Source organism: Callithrix jacchus, chromosome 5 (genome assembly GCF_049354715.1).
Source record: "Callithrix jacchus isolate 240 chromosome 5, calJac240_pri, whole genome shotgun sequence".
In the NCBI taxonomy this organism is placed as follows: Eukaryota; Metazoa; Chordata; class Mammalia; order Primates; family Cebidae; genus Callithrix; species Callithrix jacchus.
The window spans coordinates 127,330,810-127,352,333 of record NC_133506.1 but is presented as its reverse complement, the minus strand read 5'-3'; the positions used below and the strand labels follow the sequence as shown (position 1 = coordinate 127,352,333).

At 38.5% G+C, this 21,524-nt stretch overlaps 1 non-coding gene across 1 annotated transcript; it reads right to left on the bottom strand.

Moving 5' to 3' along the window:
- Positions 1 to 8,255: 8,255 nt before the first annotated feature.
- Positions 8,256 to 8,357, bottom strand: LOC118154271 (U6 spliceosomal RNA). The gene has a single exon (XR_004744152.1). It is a non-coding gene; the product is annotated as a U6 spliceosomal RNA (small nuclear RNA).
- Between the last annotated feature and the right edge of the window lie 13,167 nt (positions 8,358 to 21,524).

Below are 21,524 nucleotides of genomic sequence, written 5' to 3'. Positions count from 1 at the left end.
TTTCCATATCCAGAGAATGTATGACACAAAGTGAATTATAATGTAAACTGGATTTGGGTGTCAATATTACATCTGTGTATCAGTATATCCGCTCATCAGTTGCAACAAATGTACCAATTGTGTAGACTATGCCTACATGGGGGAAGGGGCAAATGGAAACTCTCTATACTTACCTTCAATTTTGCTGTGGACTTAAAACTGCTCTAAAAAATGAAGACTATTAAAAATAATTAATAGTATTTAAATTATTAGTAGTTAGAGCAAATACTCAGATGACTGAAATATAAAGTCCATTCATTCTTCCCTTGCTAAAATTTAAGAGTAAATGACTGTATACTGTTCCAGCCATTTTATTAAAATGGCTCATTTCTTTTTACTTAAATGAGTGATTTAAGCATACATTAAACCTTAGTACAGAAAACCTTTTTCCTTTTTTTTTTTTTTTGAGATGGAGTTTCGCTCTTGTTACCCAGGCTGGAGTGCAATGGCGCAATCTCGGCTCACCGCAACCTCCTCCCCCTGGGTTCAGGCAATTCTCCTGCCTCAGCCTCCTGAGTAGCTGGGATTACAGGCATACGCCACTGTGCCCAGCTAATTTTTTGTAATTTTTAGTAGATACGGGGTTTCACCATGTTGACCAGGATGGTCTCGATCTGTTGACCTCGTGATCCACCCTCGGCCTCCCAAAGTGCTGGGATTACAACCTTTTTCCTTTTTAAACAACTTTCTAGTCACCCCACACTGACACATAATTAGAATTAAGTCACAATTACTTTGAGTTGGAATGTTTGCAGTTATTATAAAAGATAATGAGGCAGAGTCATTTGAAATATGGAAAGTAACTTTCAGTCAGAAAACATTAAAAAGAAGACACGATTGTCACTGTAAAACATACCAAAGTGGGCAACAGACAATTTGCAAAAACTGAAAAGTAAAAACCAGTTTTAGAATGGTGAGATATCTTTTTCTTTCTCTGTTCTACAATAATTTTAGTTGATTTTGCTTCTATTGGAAAGTAGTTTTAGTCACTTTCTTCTTAAAAAGAAGTGCATCATTAAGAAAAATTTGGAATATCTGCACGTTTGTATATGATTCTCAGGGCCCAGACACCCGTACTTCATATGGCGTACTTGTCCTTCCTGATAGCATTTCTTCTGAGATAATCTGTTTGCGAATTGATTTTATTCATTTCTACAGAACACAGAAGCCATGGAAAACATTTTGTGTTCAGTGACTCAAGAATTGGCTTAATCAGTGAATTCATATATTTGGAGTCCATTGCAGGGTTTCTTTTTCTCTGAGAAAAGAGAGTTTGTGTATACATATATATTTATATATCTAATATAAACATATATATATAGAGAGAGAAATATACTCTATTTTCAGAGAGAAACTGCCTCATATATCTCATATATATGTGTGTGTGTGTTTGTGTATATATACATATATATATAGAAAGAGAGAGAGAGAGATCGATATCTATCTATACAGATACCTATATATTTCCAAAGTGCTTTGAGGAAATTCACTCTAAAGGGTGTATTTGTACCGCTATAACAAAATGCCACAGACTGGGTAATTTTAAAACAATTAAAATGTATTTCTCACAGATCTAAAAGCTGGTAAGTCTGTGATCAAGGAAGTGGCATTTGGTGTCTGGTAATGGCCCTCTTGCGGTGTTTCACAGGAGAGAAGGCTGAAGAGCAAGAGGGCCAAACCATGAGTGACACCTTCCTTATAAAGGCCTTAATCCTATTTACTGCCCTCACAACTCAATCACCACTGAAAGACCTCACTTCTTGATACATTTACATTATGGATTGAGTTTCAACATAAATTTTGGTGGGGACACCATCATTTAAACTACAGCAGAGGGAGTTAGAAAGGGATGCTGCAGATGAAATCTTGAATCCTCGTCGTGGTATCCAAACTCCTTTACTTGTTCATGGCTCCTAGAATTATCTCCTTCTGCTCCCTTCATGTTCTGTGCTCCCGCTATGCAGACAGGCTTTGAGTCCTTCAAACCCATCTCATGATTTTTTCCTAAAAGTCTAAATGCTGTTCCTGCTGCCTGAAAGACTCCTTAGCTAGTCATTGCCTTGACTAACACATATTCAGCGTTCAATCTCCAGGTAAACCCCAACTTCTTAAGTGAGTTTCTCCAGACCCTATTATAGTCAATTAATTTATCTGTCCCTTTTAATACCCACTTTTAGATTTAAGCCCTCTGCAGGCTGGTTTGTGTATTGTTGCATTCTAAGGGCCTTCACAATGCCTGTCATATAGTAGGTGTTCAATAATATTTATTGAACAATAGTCAGTGTCAAGCACTGAGAAATGCTGCCTTGGCTGGGCATGGTGGCTCACACCTGTAATCCAAGCACTTTGGAGGCCAAGGCAGGCAGATCACCTGAGGTCGGGAGTTCAAGACCAGCCTGACCAACACGGTGAAGCCCCATCTTAAAAAAAGAAAGAAAGAAAGAAATGCTGCCTAGAGAGGTCACAGCAAGAAAACTAACAGGCCCACCATTGTTTCCCATTATCTGTGGGAAACGATCCTGCTCAGGATCTTTGCAGCTATGCTCAATCACACATGCATTGGAAATTAATTTTCTTAGCACTTACTGTTTGAAATAGAGATCTAAACATACACTACCAAAGTTCCTCTTTTGAAAAGTCGTTTCCCAGGTAGAATTTTCTTCAAGAATTGACCGCTGCTGAATCTAATAAAAATAATTTATCTATTTTGGAGTTCAGCTTATAAAAGTTTCTGAAATCCAACAGATTTCAGCTATTTCTTGAATACTACAGATGTCTTGTTTAAAAAAAAAAAAAATTACAACACCATATGTGCCCTGTTCCCCTGAGTATGTTTCAGGGAAGTTTTAGCAGTTAAAGTAGGTTTTTTCTTTCTTTTGAAACCTAGCATGTGGATTTAGTGCTTATTAGAGTAAGAGACTGAGTATAGTGGCTTTACCTAGGATTTGAAAAGGAAGCTGCACTAAAAGCTTCCCTTAAGATCTCTGCCAAGAGCCCTTCCCTGGACAATTCTCATGCTGGAAATTGTTGATATATCCCTTGGATACATTGTTGTTCATCTTTTTGCCATGTGGTCACGTAGGCATATGGGCACTCAGGCTGTCATTATTCCTTTCGAGAAGGCTGTGTTCAAATTCAACGCCAAATAAGAGCCTATTGAAAAAACGGATATGTTGACCATTGGAATCACTCATTCTCTCTTTCCATGACACAAACCCTCTGAAACTACCAAAGGCAAGCCTTTAATTTTTAAAAATCCAAATCGTGTGGCAGAGTACACCCAACTATTAAAAACATAAACCCAGTAGCCACAGACATGTGGTTGTGCAAACAAACCTATGTGTGAAGTCCGACACTGCCTGGCCGCTCCATGTAATGGAGACAATATCCCCCTGAAAATGTCCTCAGTTAGTCCCTATTGAGTAAAACATGACTCTAATTGTTTTTCATGACATCAGCATTTATTAGCTAGAGATGAAACATTTTCCCCAACAGTTTAAAAAGTACATTCAGAGAGAATGCTAAAAATAATCTTCTGGTACCGATGGACAAAAATATCCAAAACTGTAATACCAAAACAAGACTTAGGAGAGGCCAGGCTCCGTGGCTGCAATGAAGCCCTCGCTCATGGGATGCTTACACTCCCTGCTTTTACACGGCTATGAAGAAGGGGTAAAAGATCTCACAAAGGGCCAAGTGCTAGAATTATGCAGTACATCATTCCAGACCAGGGGTTGGCAAACCACGTGCCCACAGGCCAAATCTGGCCCACTGCCAGTGTTTATAAATAAAGTTTTATTAGATAACCACCACACTCATCTGTGTAGGCATTTTCAATGGCTGCTTTTGCACTACAATGGCAGAGTTGAGTAGATGAGACAGAGACTGCTTGGCATCACAAACCCAAAAATAATTTGTTCATCTGCCTTTTTGCAGAAACAGCTCATCGACTCCATTTCTAGACTAACAATGGACTGTCTTTCAAACTATGTGCTTGGGACACTGAGTCCTTGTTATGAGGGAAAAAAGTGGTAGTTCACATGAGGTGGAGTGGGGATGAGGTGGAGTGGGGATGAAGAACCCTCTTTGAATATATTAAAGAGGAAAGTGTGGATATGGAGATGGTGGTAACCACTACAAATACTGCCAAAAATTGCCTCATGGCTTATTCTTGGTATACAAGGTATCAACAATGAGGCTAAGATAGTTGGCATATACGATATGGATTGTGGGTAAAAAGAGACATTGGCAAAAAAATAGGTTAGTGAGTCAAGAACATCTGCTGCCCATCAATCCTTATTTGACTCTCCTTCTTTTGTCCTGTTCACCATCCAATCAAGATTCATCTCCACTGCCATGGTAACAAGGTGGGGACACTGCTTTTTAAAGTGAATCTGATTCCCTGGTACATGTAATATAGGCATGTTACCTTTTATAACTTCACCACTTAAGGACTGCCTATGCCTAGAATTCCTTTTTTCTCTTTTGAGAGGGAGTTCCGCTCTTGCTGCCCAGGCTGAAGTGCAATGGTGCCATCTCAGCTCACCACAACCTCTGCCTCCTGGGTTCAAGCGATTCTCCTGCCTCAGCCTCCTGAGTAGCTGGGATAACAGGTGCCCACCACTATACCCAGCTAATTTTGCATTTTTAGTAGAGGTGGGGTTTCTCCATGTTGGTCAGACTTGTCTTGGACTCCCGACCTCAGATTATCTGCCCGCCTCAGCTTCCCAAAGTGCTGAGCTACCATACCTGGCACCTTTCTTTTCATGCATGTATGTATTTACCTAAACAGAGTAGTATATTTTAGAGTTGAGTTTTATTACGTTAATATATGTTGGACATTTAACATCTCTCAAATTAATCTCCTATATAATTTATATTCACAAAATGTAGATGGTTTTGCAGGAAAAGTTTTAGATAGTAGGGATACTAGTTTTTGTGTATATAACCCCAAAGGATACTTATCAGTGTTTTCAGTATTTTTAAATAAGTAGATCAAAGTCTAATTGTTGAGACTAATAAAAAAATGATGAAAGACGGTGAAGAATGAGGCTTCCATTTATTGATCATAAGTAAACTATTTAGTCTTCCTTAATCTCAGTTCCCCTACCTAACTCAGCATTGTTTACCAATAACAATTGGCTATCCACTATATACAAATATTTTCTATGCACAAATAAATAATTGATGTAACATGCTTGGAATCAACTAAAAGATGTTAACATACCATTATTAGCTGTATTTTATTACAATTATCAGGTCACTTTCACAACTCTAAAGTTCAGCCATATGACAAGAAAAGAACATCAGGATATTTGCCACGTAATTGTGCGTCAGTCTAAATGGAACATTTCCCACCAAAAGTGAAAATAGCTCAGTCTGGCATTTCTCTGGGTTGGGAAGGAAAAAAACAATCATTTGTCAAAGACACTATTTTATGAGGATTTAACTGGGCACAAATTGAATTTGTGGCTTGGCCAGGGAGAGAAATAGTTGCAAAACATCTCAAAGATGACAGCGATATCCACATTGCCACTGGTAGCAGTTTAAAAATGATAACATTATGCTGCCACATATTTCTGAGAAAATAGTAAATATTTAAGGGACAATTTACCTGGTCAATACATTTCTCTTTCACTGAAAATTCTGGAATCTTTCAGACGCCTGTTAACTCTTTCACAGAACCAGCTAGGAGATTGTCTCTCTACAAAATTAAATGATATCCAATAGCAAAACTCTGATTTTTTTTTTCTGCTTCAGGTTTGAGGCTTGAATGAGCCTCTCAAATGAGTCATTCCAATGTCATATCAAGTTTGTCTTTAAAGAGATCTTCCTTGTCAAAACAGTATACTTGGTAAAGTTCAATAATTAAAATGAAGATGTATTTTCTTTGACTTATGTCAGAAATTATGTGTGTATGAGAAAAAATAAATCCTGAAAGAATGTCTGTTGCTATTACTATTATTAGTGAGATATGCGCAACTTAGGCCAAGATTGAACAAAACCTTATAATCATTCAGTCAAGTTCAAATGAAGGTTGCTCAGGGGAGTGCCATCTAAGTGGATTTTAATTTACCGGAACTGGTTTCCCCAGTCCTTTTGTTCTCATGATATTTAGTGTGTGGTCAATTCACAGTGATTGGACAATACAGTATTTTGAAATAATCCATCACAGGCAGTGTGCCAAGATGTATTTGAAATGCATAGGACACTTCCTAGAAAAAACAAAAGGTGTTTTGTACAGATGACATCTGACTGCATATCAATTTTGATACACATCCAAGTTTATCCAGCAACATTGCCTACTTTCTACTAAAGCTTTGGAGATGAATGGTCTTCCTTTTTTAAAGAAGCAGTTATGAAAGGGTTTTCCTCATCTTACCAATACCTGCTACATCATGGATGGACCTCGAACACATTATGCTAAACAAATAAGAAAATGACAGATACAAAAGGCCAAGTTTATTTATACAAAATATCTGGAATAGGCAGATCTGTAGACAAAAAATAGATTAATGTTTTCCTGAAACTGGGGGTAGGAAGAAAAATTGACCAGAAAGGGTTATGAGGAATCTTTTTCATGTGGGCAGGTGGAGAACAATGGAAATGTCCTAAAATTGGATTGTTGTGACGGTTGCATAATATTCTACATTTGCTAAAATTAAATTACACTTTAATAAAGCTGTTTAGGAAAAGGACCTGATATTTATTAAGTACTTACCTGAGCCAGGAACAATACTGGGCACTTTATCTATTCAGCCATCTTCCACAGACTCTTTTAATATCCCAAGCAACTGTCTTCAACAGACTCTTTTATCCCTAGAAGAAAATGGAACTAAGAAAGCCGTTTTCCCCATGATCTCACAGAAAACTGAGAGGCAGAGACAGTATTTCAACCTGGATATGCCTGTGTCCAGTGTTATCATTTGCATTTAAGACTCAGTTCTATGGTATAGGAAAAAGCAGGTACTAAATTGGTTTCAGAATTCGGTTTAGTATATATTGAGTGTCTACTCTATGTTTAGCATTGAACACCTTTCAGAGAGAGAAAGTTTAAAATAAATACTTAATGCCTTCTGCACTTAATGAGTTGGTCCTTGGAAGAATAGGAAACAATTAAAAGGTGCCACAAGACCAGTAAGTGCCACCGGAGATCAGAGGATAAAGGTCATTGTCAGTGGCAGGGGTAGTTAGTAAAGAAGAGACATTTGTAAAGGAGATGCCTAATTTGTGGCATAGAAATACAGGCTAAGGGCTGCCCCGTAGAGGAACAGAACCAAATCAAAGCCACCTCAAAGCCAAATCAAAGGTGTTAGCAAAGTGTGTTAGCACAAGCGAAATCAGAAAAGATTTATTAGATAGACTGTCTGGTGGTGACTACATTGGAAGGAGGAGCTGGAGAAAGAATGATCAAGTAGTAATGTGTTGCAGAAAAGAAATGGCAGGATATTTGACTCCATGAGAATAAACAGTATAATCATAGATATGAAAGGTAGGCTAAATATTTATTGTTTTGTATCACTGTATTCAATTTGGCTCTTTTCCTACCCTGCAAGTGAGGGATCTAATTAATAGAAATACTGAGTCTTAGAAATTAATGTGATTTGCCAAATATCACACACAGCTGAGGCTGAAGACATTGCCTCATAACTCCAAATCTAGGGCACTTTATCTAGAATTATAAAATCAAAGATCTCTAGGAATCAGGCTGGTATTGTAAATGAGAGAAGCTTATTAGGTGAAGGGTGAAAAAAAGTGATGTAAACATGATGAGAAATGGCAGTTGACATTTGACCTTATTTTCTAGGAGTAATAGGGAATAGTGGAGACTGTGGCAAATGCCTCATTTTAAATGGAAATTGCTAGCAGTTTTCAAAAGGAGAAGCTTTAGATTTTTAATCGTGAAAGCCAAAATTTGTAGCAGTCATTCTTAACTTTCCCTTTTTCTTTCACCCTAAAGCCAAATCCTCTTCAAAAATATAACCAAAATGTGATCAATTCCTTACAATGCTTTTGCTAGCTTCAAGCCATCATCAGTGTCTCTCACTTAAAATATTACAGTGTCCTCCCAGCTGTGCTCCCTAATCTTACTTTCAATTTTCAAGAGCTTCTCAGACTTCGTTTTGCAGGTTTATAGAAAGGCATTTTTTAAAAAGTGAGAATGCTAGCAATAGACTTGGAGGAATATGAAGTTTTATTTATTTATTTATTTATTTATTTTAATGGAACACTTACTGAATTTGCATGTCATCCTTGCACAGGTGACATGCTAATCTTCTCTGTATTGTTTCTTTTTTTTGAAAAAATTTTTAAAATTTCAATAGGTTTTTGGGGAACAGGTAGTGTTTGGTTACGTAAATAAGTTTCTTATTGGTGATTTGTGAAATTTTGGTGCACTCATCACCTAAGGAGTGTACAGTGTACCCAATTTGTAGTCTTTTAACCCCACACTTACCCTTGAGCCCCCAAAGTCCAATGTATCATTCTTATGCTTTTGCTTCCTCATAACCTAGCTCCAACATATAAGTGAGAACATAGGGTTTGGTTTTCCATTCCTGAGTGACTTCACTTAGAAGAAAAGTCTCCAATTCCATCCAGGTTGCTGTGAATGCCATTATTTATTTCCTTTTTATGGCTGAGTAGTATTTTATGGCATATATGTGCCATATTTTCTTTATCATGTTGTTTGATGGGCATTTGGACTGGTTCCATATTTTTGTACTTGTGAATTGTGCTGCTATAAATGTGTGTGCAAGTATCTTTTTTGTGTAATGACTTCTTTCCCTCTGGGTAGATACCCAGTAGTGGGACTGCTGGATCAAATGGCAGATCTACTTTTAGTTCTTTAAGGAATCTCCACCCTCTTATCCATAGTGGTTGTACTAGTTTACATCCCCACCAACAGTGTAAAAGTGTTCCATTTTCAGGGTATCTATGCCAACATCTATTATTTTTAAATTTTTTTTATTATGGCATTTCTTGCAGCAGTAAGGTGGTATTGCATTGTGGTTTTGATTTACATTTCCCTGATCATTAGTGATGTTGAGCATTTTTCCATATGCTTGTTGGCCATTTGTATATCTTCTTTTGGGAATTGTCTATTCATGTCCTTAGCCCATTTTTTTGATAGCATTGTTTTATTCTTGTTGATTTGTTTGAATTCTTTGTAGATTTTGGATATTAACCCATTGTCTGATGTATAGATTGTGAAATTTTCTCCCACTCTGCGGGCTGTCAACTCTGCTGATTATTTCTTTTGTTGTGCAGAAACTTTTCAATTAAGTCCCATCCATGTATCTTTTTGTTGCATTTGCTTTTGGGTTCTTGGTCATGAAGTCCTTGCCTAAGCCAATGTCTAGAAGGGTTTTTCTGATGTCATCTTCTAGAATCTTTATGGTTTCAGGTCTCAGATTTAAGTCTTTGATCCATCTTGAGTTGATTTTTGTATAAGGTGAGAAATAAGAATGCAGTTTCATTCTTCTACATGTGGCTTGTCAATTATCCCAGCACTATTTGTTGAATAGGGTAACCATTCCCCACTTTATGTTTTCATCTGCTTTGTCAAATAGTAGTTCCTTGTAAATATTTGGCTTTATTTCTGGGTTCTCTCTTCTGTTTTACTCTTCTATGTGCCTATTTTTATGCCATGCTGTTTTGGTAACTGTGTTCTTATAGTATAGTTTGAAGTTGGATAATGTGATGCCTCCAGATTTGTTCTTTTTGTTTAATCTTGCTTTGGCTAGGTGGGCTCCTTTTGATTCCATATGAATATTAAGATTTTTTTTCTAGTTCTGTGAAGAGTGATGGTAGTATTTTGAGGGGAATTGCATTGAATTTGTATATTGCTTTTGGCAGTAGGGTCATTTTTACAATATTGTTTCTACCCATCCATGAGCATAGGATATATTTCCATTTGTTTGTGTAATCTATGATTTCTTTCAGACATTTTTGTAGCTTTCCAAGTAGAGGTCTTTTATGTCCTTGGTTAGATATATTCCCAAGTATTTTATTTTATTTCTTTGCAGCTAATGTGAAAGGGGTTTAGTTATTAATTTGATTCTCAGCTTAGTTGCTGTTGGTATATAGCAGAGCTACTGATTTGTGTACATTAACTTTGTATACGGGAACTTTGCTGAATTCATTTATCACCTCTAGGAGCTTTATGGAAAAGTCTAGGATTTTTCTAGGTATCCAATCATACCATCAACAAACATATACAGTTTGACTTCCTCTTTACTAATTTGGATGCCGTTTATTTCTTCCTCTTGACCGATGGCTCTGGCTAGGACTTCCAGTACTATGTTGAATAGAAGTGGTGAAAGTGGGCTTCCTTGTCTTATTCCAGTTCTCAGGAGGTATGCTTTTAACTTTTCCTCATTCTGTATAATGTTGGCTGTGGGTTTGTCATATATGGCTTTTATTACCTTAAGTTATACTGATTTTGCTGAGGGTTTTAATCATACAGGGATCCTGGATTTTGTCAAAAGCTTTTTCTGTATCTATTGAGATGATCATGTGATTTTTTTTAAAAAAATTCTGTTTATGTGGTGTATCCTTCTTTCTTCATCTTTCGGAATAGTGTCAGTAGGATTTGTGCCAATTTTTTGAATGTCTGATAGGATTCAGCTATGACTCTGTCTGGTCCTGGACTTTTTTTGGTTGGAATTTTTTTTTTTTTTTTTTTTTTTTTTTGAGAGAGTTTTGCTCGCTGGAGTACAGTGATGTCATCTCAGCTCACTGCAATCTCCACCTCCTGGGTTCAAGTGATTCTCCTGCCTCAGCCTCCTGGGTAGCTAGGATTGTCAACACCTGCCACCACTTCAGGCTAATTTTTTGTATTTTTAGTAGAGACAATGTTTCATCATGTTAGCTAGCCTGGTCTTGAACTCCTGCTGACCTCAGGTGATCCACCTGCCTCAGCCTCCCAAAGTGCTGGGATTACAGGTGTGAGCCACCATGCCTGGCCAAGTTGGCAATTTTTTAATTACTATTTCAATCTCACTGCTTGTTATTGGTCTGCTCAGAGATTCAATATCTTCCTGGTTTTATCTAGGAGGATTGTATATTTCCAGGAATTTATCCATCTCCTCTATCTAGGTTTTCCAGTTTATGCATGTAAAGGTGTTCGCAATAGCCTTGAATAATCTTTTATATTTTTGTGGTATCAGCTGTAATATCTCCCATTTAGTTTGATTGAGTTCATTTGTATCTTTTCTCTTCTTTTCTTGGTTAATCTCACCAATGATCTGTCAATTTTATTTTTCTTTTCAAAGAACCAGCTTTTTGTTTCATTTACTTTTTGTGGTTTTTGGTTTGTTTCAATTTCATTTAGTTTTGGTCTGATCTTCGTTATTTCTTTTCTTCTATTGAGTTTGGGTTTGGATTGTTGTTGCTTCTTCAGTTCCATGAGATGTGACCTTAGATTGAATATTTGTGCTGTTTCAGACTTTTCAATGTAGGCATTTAATTCTATAAACTTTCCTCTTAGCACTGCTTTTACTGTATCCCAGAGGTTTTGATAGGTTGTGTCACTATTATCATTCAGTTCAAAGAATTTTTTGTTTTGTTTTGTTTTTTTGAGATGGAGTTTCACTCTTGTTACCCAGGCTGGAGTGCAGTGGCCTGATCTCGGCTCACCACAACCTCCACCTCCTGGGTTCAAGCAATTCTCCTGCCTCAGCCTTCTGAGTAGCTGGGACTACAAGTGCCATGCCTAGCTAATTTTTGTATTTTTAGTAGAGACGGCATTTCACCATGTTGACCAGGATGGTCTCCATCTCTTGAACTCATGATTCACCCGCCTTGGCCACCCAAAATGTTGGGATTATAGGTGTGAGCCACCTCACCTGGCCAGTTCAAAGAATTTTTAAATTTCCATCTTGCCTTTATTGTTGACCCAATGATCATCAGGAGGAGGTTATTTAATTTCCATGTATTTGCATGGTTTTGAGAGTTTCTTTTGGAGTTGATTTCCAGTTTTATTCCACTGTAGTCTGAGAGAAAGTAGTTGATATCATTTTAATTTTCTTAAATTTACTGCAACTTGTTTTGTGGCCTATTGAATGGTCTGTTTTGGAGAATTCAATGTGCTGATGTAATAGAATGTACATTCTGCAGTTGTTGGATAGAATGTTCTGTGTCTGTTAAGTACATGTATTGTAGGGTATAGCTGAAGTTCATTGTTCAACTCTTTGTTGACTTTCTGTTTTGATGACTTTCCCAGTGCTGCCACTGGAGTATTAAAGTCCCCAACTAATATTGTTTTGCCATCGAGCTCATTTCCTAGGTTTGGTAGTAATTGTTTCATATATTTGGGAGCTCCAGTGTTAGGTGAATATATATTTAGAATTGTGATATTTTCCTGTTGGACGAGTCCTTTTATCATTATATAATGTCCCTCTTCATCTTTTTAAACTGCTGTTCCTTTACAGTTTTTTCATCTGATATAAAAATAGCTATTCCTGCTCACTTTTGGTGTCTGTTCACATGGAATATCTTTTTCCACCTTTTTACCTTAAGTTTATGTGAGTCCTTATGTATTAGGTAAGTCTCCTGAAGACAGCAGAAACTTGGTTGGTGAATTCTTATCCATTCAATGAATTTCTCAGATGCTCTTTGAGCTTGTATTTGTATGACTAGATTTCTATCAAGACTGCAGAAATTTTCCTAAATTATTCCCTCAAATATGTTTTCTGCCATTCTTTATTTTTTTAAGTGGAACATCTAGGCCATTTACATTCAATGTTAGTATTGCGATGCAAAGCGTACTATTCTATTCATTGCGTCCCTAATACTATCTATTGTTGCCTGAATACCTTTGTGTGTGTGTGTGTTATTGTTATATATTCCTGTGAAATTTATGCTTTAAGAAGGTTCTATCTTGGTGTATTTTTAGGATTTGTTTCAAAATTTAGAGCTCCTTTTATCAGTTTTTATAGTACTGGTTGGTATTGGCAAGTTCTCTCAGCATTTGTTTGTCTGAAAAAGACTATTTTCTTTCATTTATGAAGCTTAATGTTGCTGTATATAAGATTCTTGGCTGATCAGTGTTTTGCTTAATGAGGCTAAAAATAGGACCCCAATCTCTTTTAGCTTGTAGGTTTTCTGCTGAGAAATATAGTGTTAATATGATAGGTTTTCCCTTATAGGTTACCTGATGCTTTTGCCTTACAGCTCTTAAGATTCTTTCCTTTATCTTGACTTTAGATAATCTGATGACATTATGCCTAGGTAATGAGCTTTTTGCAATGAGTTTCTCAGGTGTTCTTTGAGCTTCTTGTATTTGAATGTCTAGATCTAGGCAAGGCTGGGGAAGTTTGTCTCAATTATTTCCTCAAATATGCTTTCCAAACTTTTAGATTTCTCTGCTTCCTTAGGAACACCAATTATTCTTAGGTTTGGAAATTTAACATACTCCCAAACTTCTTGGAGGCTTTGTTCATTTTTTAAAATTCTTTTTTCTCTGTCTTTGACAAATTGGGTTAATTTAAAAGCCTTATCTTTGAGCTCTGAGGTTCTTTCTTCACTTGTTCATTTCTATTGCTGAGAATTTCCAGTGCATTTTACATTTCCCTAAATATGTCCCTGAATTCCCCAAGTTGTTATTGTTTTTTATTTATGCTATTTCACTGAAGCATTTTCCTTTTATATTCTGTATCATGTTTTTGATTTCTTTAAGTGCAACTTAAGCTTTCATGATTAGCTTTCTCATCGACCTTTTGAATTCTTTCTCTGGCAATCCAGAGATTTCTTCTTGGTTTGGATCCATTGATGCTGAGCTAGTATGATCTTTTGGGGGTGTTGAAGACATATTACCAGAATTGGTTTTTTGGTTCCTTCTCATTTGGGTAGACTATGTCAGGGGAAGAGCTGGGATTCAGGGGCTGCTGTTCAGATTCTTTCATCCTATGGGGTGTTCCTTTGATGTGGTGTTCTCCCCCTTTCCCTAGGAATGGGGCTTCCTGAGAGCCAAAGTGTAGTAACTGTTTTTGTTCTTCTGGATCTTGCCACACAGTGGAGCTACTACACTCTGCGATGGTACTGGGGAGTGTCTGCAAAGAGTCTTGTGATATGATCTGTCTTCAGGTCTTTCATCCATGGATGCTAGCATCTGCTCTGGGGAAGGTAGCAGCGGGGTAAGTGGACTCTGTGAGGATCCTTGGTTGTGTTTCTGTTTAATGTGCTGGTTTTATGTTGGTTAGTCTCCAGCCAGGAGGTGGTGTTTTCAAGAATGCATCAGCTGTGGTCCTATCTGGAGGATGCAAACTTGCCCTAGGGCCACCTGTTTAAGTATTCTTGTTTCTCAGGTGGTGGGCAGGGCTACAGAACCCCTTTATCTTCAGCTATGGTAGGAGGGCTGATAAAGGAGGGATAGAAAGACCACCAGGTAGGGGCAGAGATAAGCATGTCTGAGCTCAGCCTTTCCTTGGGCAGGGCTTGCTGTGGGGGTGGGGGTGTGGCTCTCAGTCCAATGAAGTTGTATTCCCAAGGGGATTATGGCTGCCTCTGATGAGTCATATAGGTTTCCAGGGAAGTGGGAGAAAGCTAGCAGTCACAGGCCTCATCCCACTCCCATGCAGTCTTCAATCCTAAAGGCTGGTCTCACTCCCACCATGCCCCAGCAACAGCACCAAGTTTATTTCCAGGCAGCCAGTAACCAGGGCTGAAAACTTGCCCCAGACCATGAGCACCCACTTTATGAAAGCAAGCAGACTCAGTTTTTTAGTATCTCAGGAAGCCTGCAGCAGTGATCCAGTTCTTCAAAGTGTTTGTGGATTCTCTTGGCTTTCCTGGTATATTCCTATCGTAGTTCTTGGAGCAAAAGTTCACAGTGTGAGTCTCCACATACTGCTCTGTTTGTCTGAGCAGGAGCTGCAAGCTAGTTTTGCCTTCTGTCTACTATCTTTTTCTCTGCATCATTTCAATTTTAGTACATGTGCTGCTAAAGCAAGCACAAGAAAATATATATATTTTTTTGACATGGAGTCTTGCTCCATTGCCCAGGCTGGAGAGCAGTGGCATGATCTAGGCTCACTGCAACCTCCACCTCCCGGATTCAAGCAATTCTCCTGCCTCAGCCTCCCGAGTAGCTAGGATTACAGGTGTCTGTCACTGCACGTGGCTAATTTTTGTATTTTTAGTAGAGACAGGGTTTCACCATCTTGGCCAGGTTGTCTCAAACACCTGACCTTGTGATCCACCCACCTTGGCGTCCCAGAGTGCCAGGATTACAGGTGTGAGCCAGAGCACTTGGCGAGGAAATATTTTTATTATATGAATTTAAAGAAGAAATAGCCAGAATGTGTAGATTTTAAAAGCCTCATTACTCAATCATAATACAAAATAAACAACACAATCAAAAATACAGGCTGGCTGTGGTGGCTCGCACCTATAATCCCAGCACTTTGGGAGGCCGAGGAGGGGTAGATCACTTAAAGTCGAGACCAGCCTGGCCAAGATGGATAACCCCATCTCTACTAAAAATACAAAAATTATTCAGTCATGGTGGCGTGTGCCTGTAGGCCCATCTACTCAGGAGGCTGAGGCAGGAGAATTGTTTGAACCCAGGAGACGGAGGTTGCTGTGAGCCGAGATTGTGCCGATGCACTACAGCCTGGATGACAGAGTGAGACCCTGTCTCAAACAGTAAATAAATACATAAATAAATAAATTGTGTGTGTGTGTGTGTGTGTGTGTGTGTGTGTAGGCAAAAGGTTTGAACAAATACTCCACACTGAAGGTATACAACAGCCCAAATACTCCACACTGAAGGTATACAACAGCCCAAATACTCCACACTGAAGGTATACAACAGCCCAAATACTCCACACTGAAGGTATACAACAGCCCAAATACTCCACACTGAAGGTATACAACAGCCCAAATACTCCACACTGAAGGTATACAACAGCCCAAATACTCCACACTGAAGGTATACAACAGCCCAAATACTCCACACTGAAGGTATACAACAGCCCAAATACTCCACACTGAAGGTATACAACAGCCCAAATACTCCACACTGAAGGTATACAACAGCCCAAATACTCCACACTGAAGGTATACAACAGCCCAAATACTCCACACTGAAGGTATACAACAGCCCAAATACTCCACACTGAAGGTATACAACAGCCCAAATACTCCACACTGAAGGTATACAACAGCCCAAAGCATATCCAAAGCCTTATTTAGAAAATGCAAATTAAAACCACACTGAGCTACCACTGCAGAGCCATCAGCATGATAATTTATAACTCAGGAAACATATTTGCATATGTATTTTCTATTGTGTAAAAAATGACAAATTATGCAACTGAAAACAATATATTTATTATCTTGTAACTTCTGTGTGGCAGGAGTTCGAACATAGTTTAGCTGGATTTTCTGCTTTAGGATCTCTTACAATGCTGGAGTCAGGATTCCAGCCAGGGCTCGAATGTTATCTGAAAGCTGACATGGAAGGGATCTGCCTCTAAGCTCACATGGTATTTGGTAGAATCAAGTTCTTCTAGGCATGCTGGGTTATGGGCTTCAGTTACCCTTAGCTCCTTGCATGTTGGCCTCTCCAGCCCAGCAGCTGCTTCATGAAGTATACAGGCCAACAAAAAAGTAGAGCGTATTCGCAAGATGTAAGTCATAACTTTATGTCATCTAAACATAGTAGTAGTGACATCTCATCCCTTTTTTCAACTGTTGATTAGAAACAAGACATGGGTCTCACTGGCACTCAAAGGAAAGGGATTGATTGCCCAAGGGGATGAATATGAAGAGGCAAGTATTATTAGGAATCATCTTAGGAAGTGTCTACAGCCCCATGGTTGGACAAAGGACTCATTTGTAGAATAGTAATGAACTTCTCCACTCAATACAGCTAGAAAAAAGACTGAGTAGGGATTTCTCAGAGAAGATATCTCATAGTAAGCATATGAAGAAGTGTTCTACATTATTAGTCATTAAGGAAATTCAAATGAAAACCACAAGGAGGTTCTGCTACACACCCACCAGAAAGGCTAAATTTAAGCTTCTAACAATACCGACTATTGTCAAAGAAGTAGAGTGACTAGATCTCTCTTTGTTGCTTGTGGGAAAGTAAAATGGCCCAACCACATTGGAAAACACTTTAGCAATTTCTAATAAAGTTAAACACACACCTACCTATAACCCAACAGTTCCACTCATAGGTATTTCTTCTCTAAGAGAAATGAATACTATACTTGTGTTCACACACACACACACACACACACACACAATTTATAACTACTAACTAGAAAATGCCAAGTGTCCATCAATAGAATAAAATTTAAAAAGTGCTATATTTCTATGAAACACGACACAGCAATTTTTAAGAATAAGCTACTGATAAATACAAAAAGAATCAATTTCAAGAACAGTACACTTAGCAAAAGCAGCCAGAAACAAACAAAATTCACACTGAATGATTACATTTGTATGAAATTTGAGAGCAAGATATTTTATATATGGTGGTGGAAGTCAGAAAAGTTGTTATTTCTGGGAGGGTTTGAGAGAGGTTTTTGATTCAGAAGGAACACATGGAAATTTTCTGGGTATGATGGAAATAAATGTTCGCTATATTCATCTGGGTGGCAGTCGTACAGATGTGTGCATAGGTAAATAGTCACTTATGATATGTACATTTTCCTGTAAGTATGCTTTAGCTCAAAGATTAAAACAGATTGGAAAGCATACTCTGACGTGCTTTCGGATCACCTGGACATCTGGTTAAAATGTGCATTCTGATGTCATAGGCCTGGAATGGGCTTGAGATCCCGCATTGCTCACCAGCTGCCAGGTGATATTGATGCTTTTGGTAATGCTGGCTCTGCGTGTAGCAAGGTCCTGAAATCTGTTTTCACTGTTTCAGCTACAATAGCTGCACAGCAAACAACTCGAACTCAGTGGTGTAAAACAATTACTGTATTATGCTAAAGATTTTGTAGGTCAGTGAATTGAACGGGGCACAAAAGGAATGATCTGCCTGTTCTCACTGAGGATCTAAAGCCTCAGCTGGGAAGAGTCAGATGCTGGGACCTGAAAGCTGGGGCTGGGATCGCTTGAACGTGTCTTTTTCACTTGCCTGGATGGCACCTGGGCTAGGAGTCTGAGAGAACAACTACCTGGAATGACCACAGGAGGCCTTTCTATGGCCTTAGCTCTCTTACTTGAAGGCTCAGGGGTCTAAACATGAATGCTCTGAACAACTTTTAAAGAAAGAGAGAGAGGGAGATGGAAGGAGGAAGGGAAGAAAGAGATAAAAGAAAGGGGGAAGGATGAAAGGAAGGAAAGGAAAGACAGGAGGAAGAAAGGAAGGAGGGAGGAAAAAGGAGGAAAAAAGGAAGGGTGAAAGAAAGGAAGAAAAGTGAGAAAGAAGAAAGAGAAGTAAGGGAAGGGGAGAAGAAAGGAAGGAAGAATGGAAGGCAAGAGGAAAGAGAAGGAAGGGGGAAGGAGAGAAAGAAGGAAGGAAGACAAGAGAGAAGAGAAGGAAGGAGAGAAGAGGAGAAAGGGAAGGAAGGAAAAGAGGGAAGGAAGGGAGGGCAGGAAAGAAAAGAAAGAGGAAAGAGAGAAAGAGAAAGAAAGGAGAGAGAGAGAAAGAAGGAAGGGAAGAAAGGAAAGAAAGAATAAAAGAGAAAGAAAGTTAGTTGCTTTTTCTGACCTAGCCTTGACAACCGCATATGTCACAAACTTCCCCAGATTTGAATGAGAGGACACAGAATTTACTTTCCCATCAGAGACATGTCAGGGACACATTATAGAAAAAGATGTGGGATGAGAAATATTTTTATGACCCTATTTGGAAAATATAATTTTCCACCTCCGCAGAGCCTTAACATAAGTCTGATCAAGTTATGTATCTTCTCAAAATCCTCAACTGCCTTCCTGTTTCACTCATTGAATCCCCAGATATTTCCCAAAGCCTGTGAAGATCCAAATGATTGAGCTGGGGCTGCTTCTGTGTCTTCTGCCTGTTCTGATGTCACTCATCAGAGTATTCCCTGAGTACTCAACGTAGAATAGATGCTCCTTCACTCTGTCATCAGTGTCTCCTGTGTTTTCCTTTTTGTTATTTGTGTTTATAGTTTCCCCACTTAGAACATAAGCTTCAGGAGAACAGCAGCTTTTTTTTCTTGCTTGTGGTTGTATTAGAATGGAGGACCATGCCAAGAATACAGTAAGTACTCAATGCATTTGTTCAGTGAATGAGTGAATGGTGCTACTGGTATAGCAATCTTAGTTAATAATATGTTGATTTCTACTTAGGATAAAGGAGATTAAGATTTCTGCTTCTCCATTCTCCCAACAGACACTTTCCTTCTCCCATTCTCTGAATGTGTTTATATAACAACTTACTATTGTTATTACATGCTTCTGATGTGTTATTTTCAACATGCGGCTAGATCAGAATTGACTGCAAGGCTTGTTAAAATTCAAAACTGCTGGGCTCTACCCAGAGAGTTTTTGATTCAGTGTTCTGTGGTAAGCCTGAGAAGTTTTATTTTAATGAGTTCCCAGGTGATGATGCTGATGAAAACTATTTGTAATGTTAAAATAACGTAAACACTCAAACCTAATGTAAATACTGACTTTGACACTGAGCTTTTAGCATTTTTGTTTTTGTTCCCTGATTTTCATATTGATTTGTTTTGCTTTGGTCTCTGTGTTTCATCTTGGAAGCTTTCTTCCGAAGATGATTGGTGATTCCTTGGTGTACATTTCTTTTTAAGACTGGGGCGCTAGAGAGCATATGGAAAATTCTGTGTCTGGCGTTTTTCTGTATAGTGATTGGGTTCCATTTTGGATTAAGTTCTCCAAAAGCAAGTGCTAAGAGAATTATTAGAATAGTGATCTATGAAGCAAACCCCCCTGTGACACTGATAAGAGTGGGATTAGCATGGCAGAGAAGAGGAAGAAGGCAAGGAAGAGTAAGATTCCAGGCAAAATCCCAGTCCAGTGCTACAGGGAAAGTGTATGGTAAGGTACATGAGCTAGACTCACACATGCTCTCAGTCAGTTACTGGTTGAGTGTCACCTGAGGAGAAGGATAACTCCCAGACATCTCTAGTTATCTCTTTGGCATACAGGTCAAAGAGGCTCCAGTAGCAAAAATGCCCTTCAAATAGAGTCCCAGGTACCGGCTTAGAAGCAGAAGCACACAAAGGCTTGGGGACAGGTTCCCTGATACGATAAAGGGAATCTGGAAGACCCACAGGTGGTGAGGTGGGTAGGGGAGCACCAACAATGTTGGCCTTAGAGGTGCTGGGAGGTTTTCTTTGGGAAACTGTAGGAATTTTCCCTGGGTGAATGTGGGGCTATTGGGCGGAGGCACGTTTTACAGGTCACAGTGCAGACTTCCTCTTAGTCTCACCATCTCGTACTGTGTCCAGAGTCCTAGAGTCTACAGACTCACTGGTTGAATTTTTCCGCCAAATAAATCTCTTATCTCCTGCTGGGTACTGCCTGGGTTTTGTGGTTTAAGTCAGAATTCAGCAGTTCAATAACTTAGTGGCTTTAAGGAGATAATAGGAAAACCTCCTCAATTACAGAGGATATTGAGAGGATGAGGGAAAAACCGGTATTAGTGAGAGCCCTGGCGTAGATCATCTTTGACTCACCCAGCAGGGCTCAAGGCACATCTCTTAAGTGAAACAAGCTTAACAAAGGCTGAGGCTGGAAATGAGGAAATCCTAATCTGCGGCTTCATCCAGTTGCGACATGAACCCGGACCTGAACTTTTCCAGGCATAGTCACCCTATTCTTTTTTTTAAACCTGAGAATCTATTTCAGGGCCACAAAAGGTCAACTTAGGTGCCAATCATATTTAGAGATCCTACAGTGGTATATGAAGAATAAATCAGGAACTCAATCAATGATAGATATACTTTTAGTCTGGCCATGTTAAAGATTGAAAACATGACTCTTTCCTCCATGGAAAGTTTATTACTCAGATTCTTCTGTGAGAGGTAGAGCTCTCATTGTCTTTGAAGATTTATTTTCTTTACTTGACATTATTGACTTCCAATATGAAAAAGCCACTTATCCTGGTATCTGGAAATTTTACTAGTTGATATTATTATTCCTTAAAATCATTAACATAACTTGTTCATTTAACAAAAGGATCTAATGGGCTTGAATTTGTACAAAACATACGTATTAGACAGAGAAATTAACATTGACATAGCAGTCTGCCATATTACAAAGTATGAAGATTTGAATCAAAGTTACCAGCTATAAAATTTGGGCAATTTACTTGTGTACAAAATAGAAATAATAATATCTAGCTTACAATATAGTTAAACATGACAGTATCTGTAAGCATGAAGTATAGATAGTGCAGAGCATGTTGGAAATTTTTAACGAGTTTCAGTTCCCTTCTGTCAGTTCACCCCAAATCTATCAGGAGCGCTAATCTCTAACCATCTCTATGTTCTGAAAGAAAGTTCCCTGTGAAAACCATTATACAAAGTATT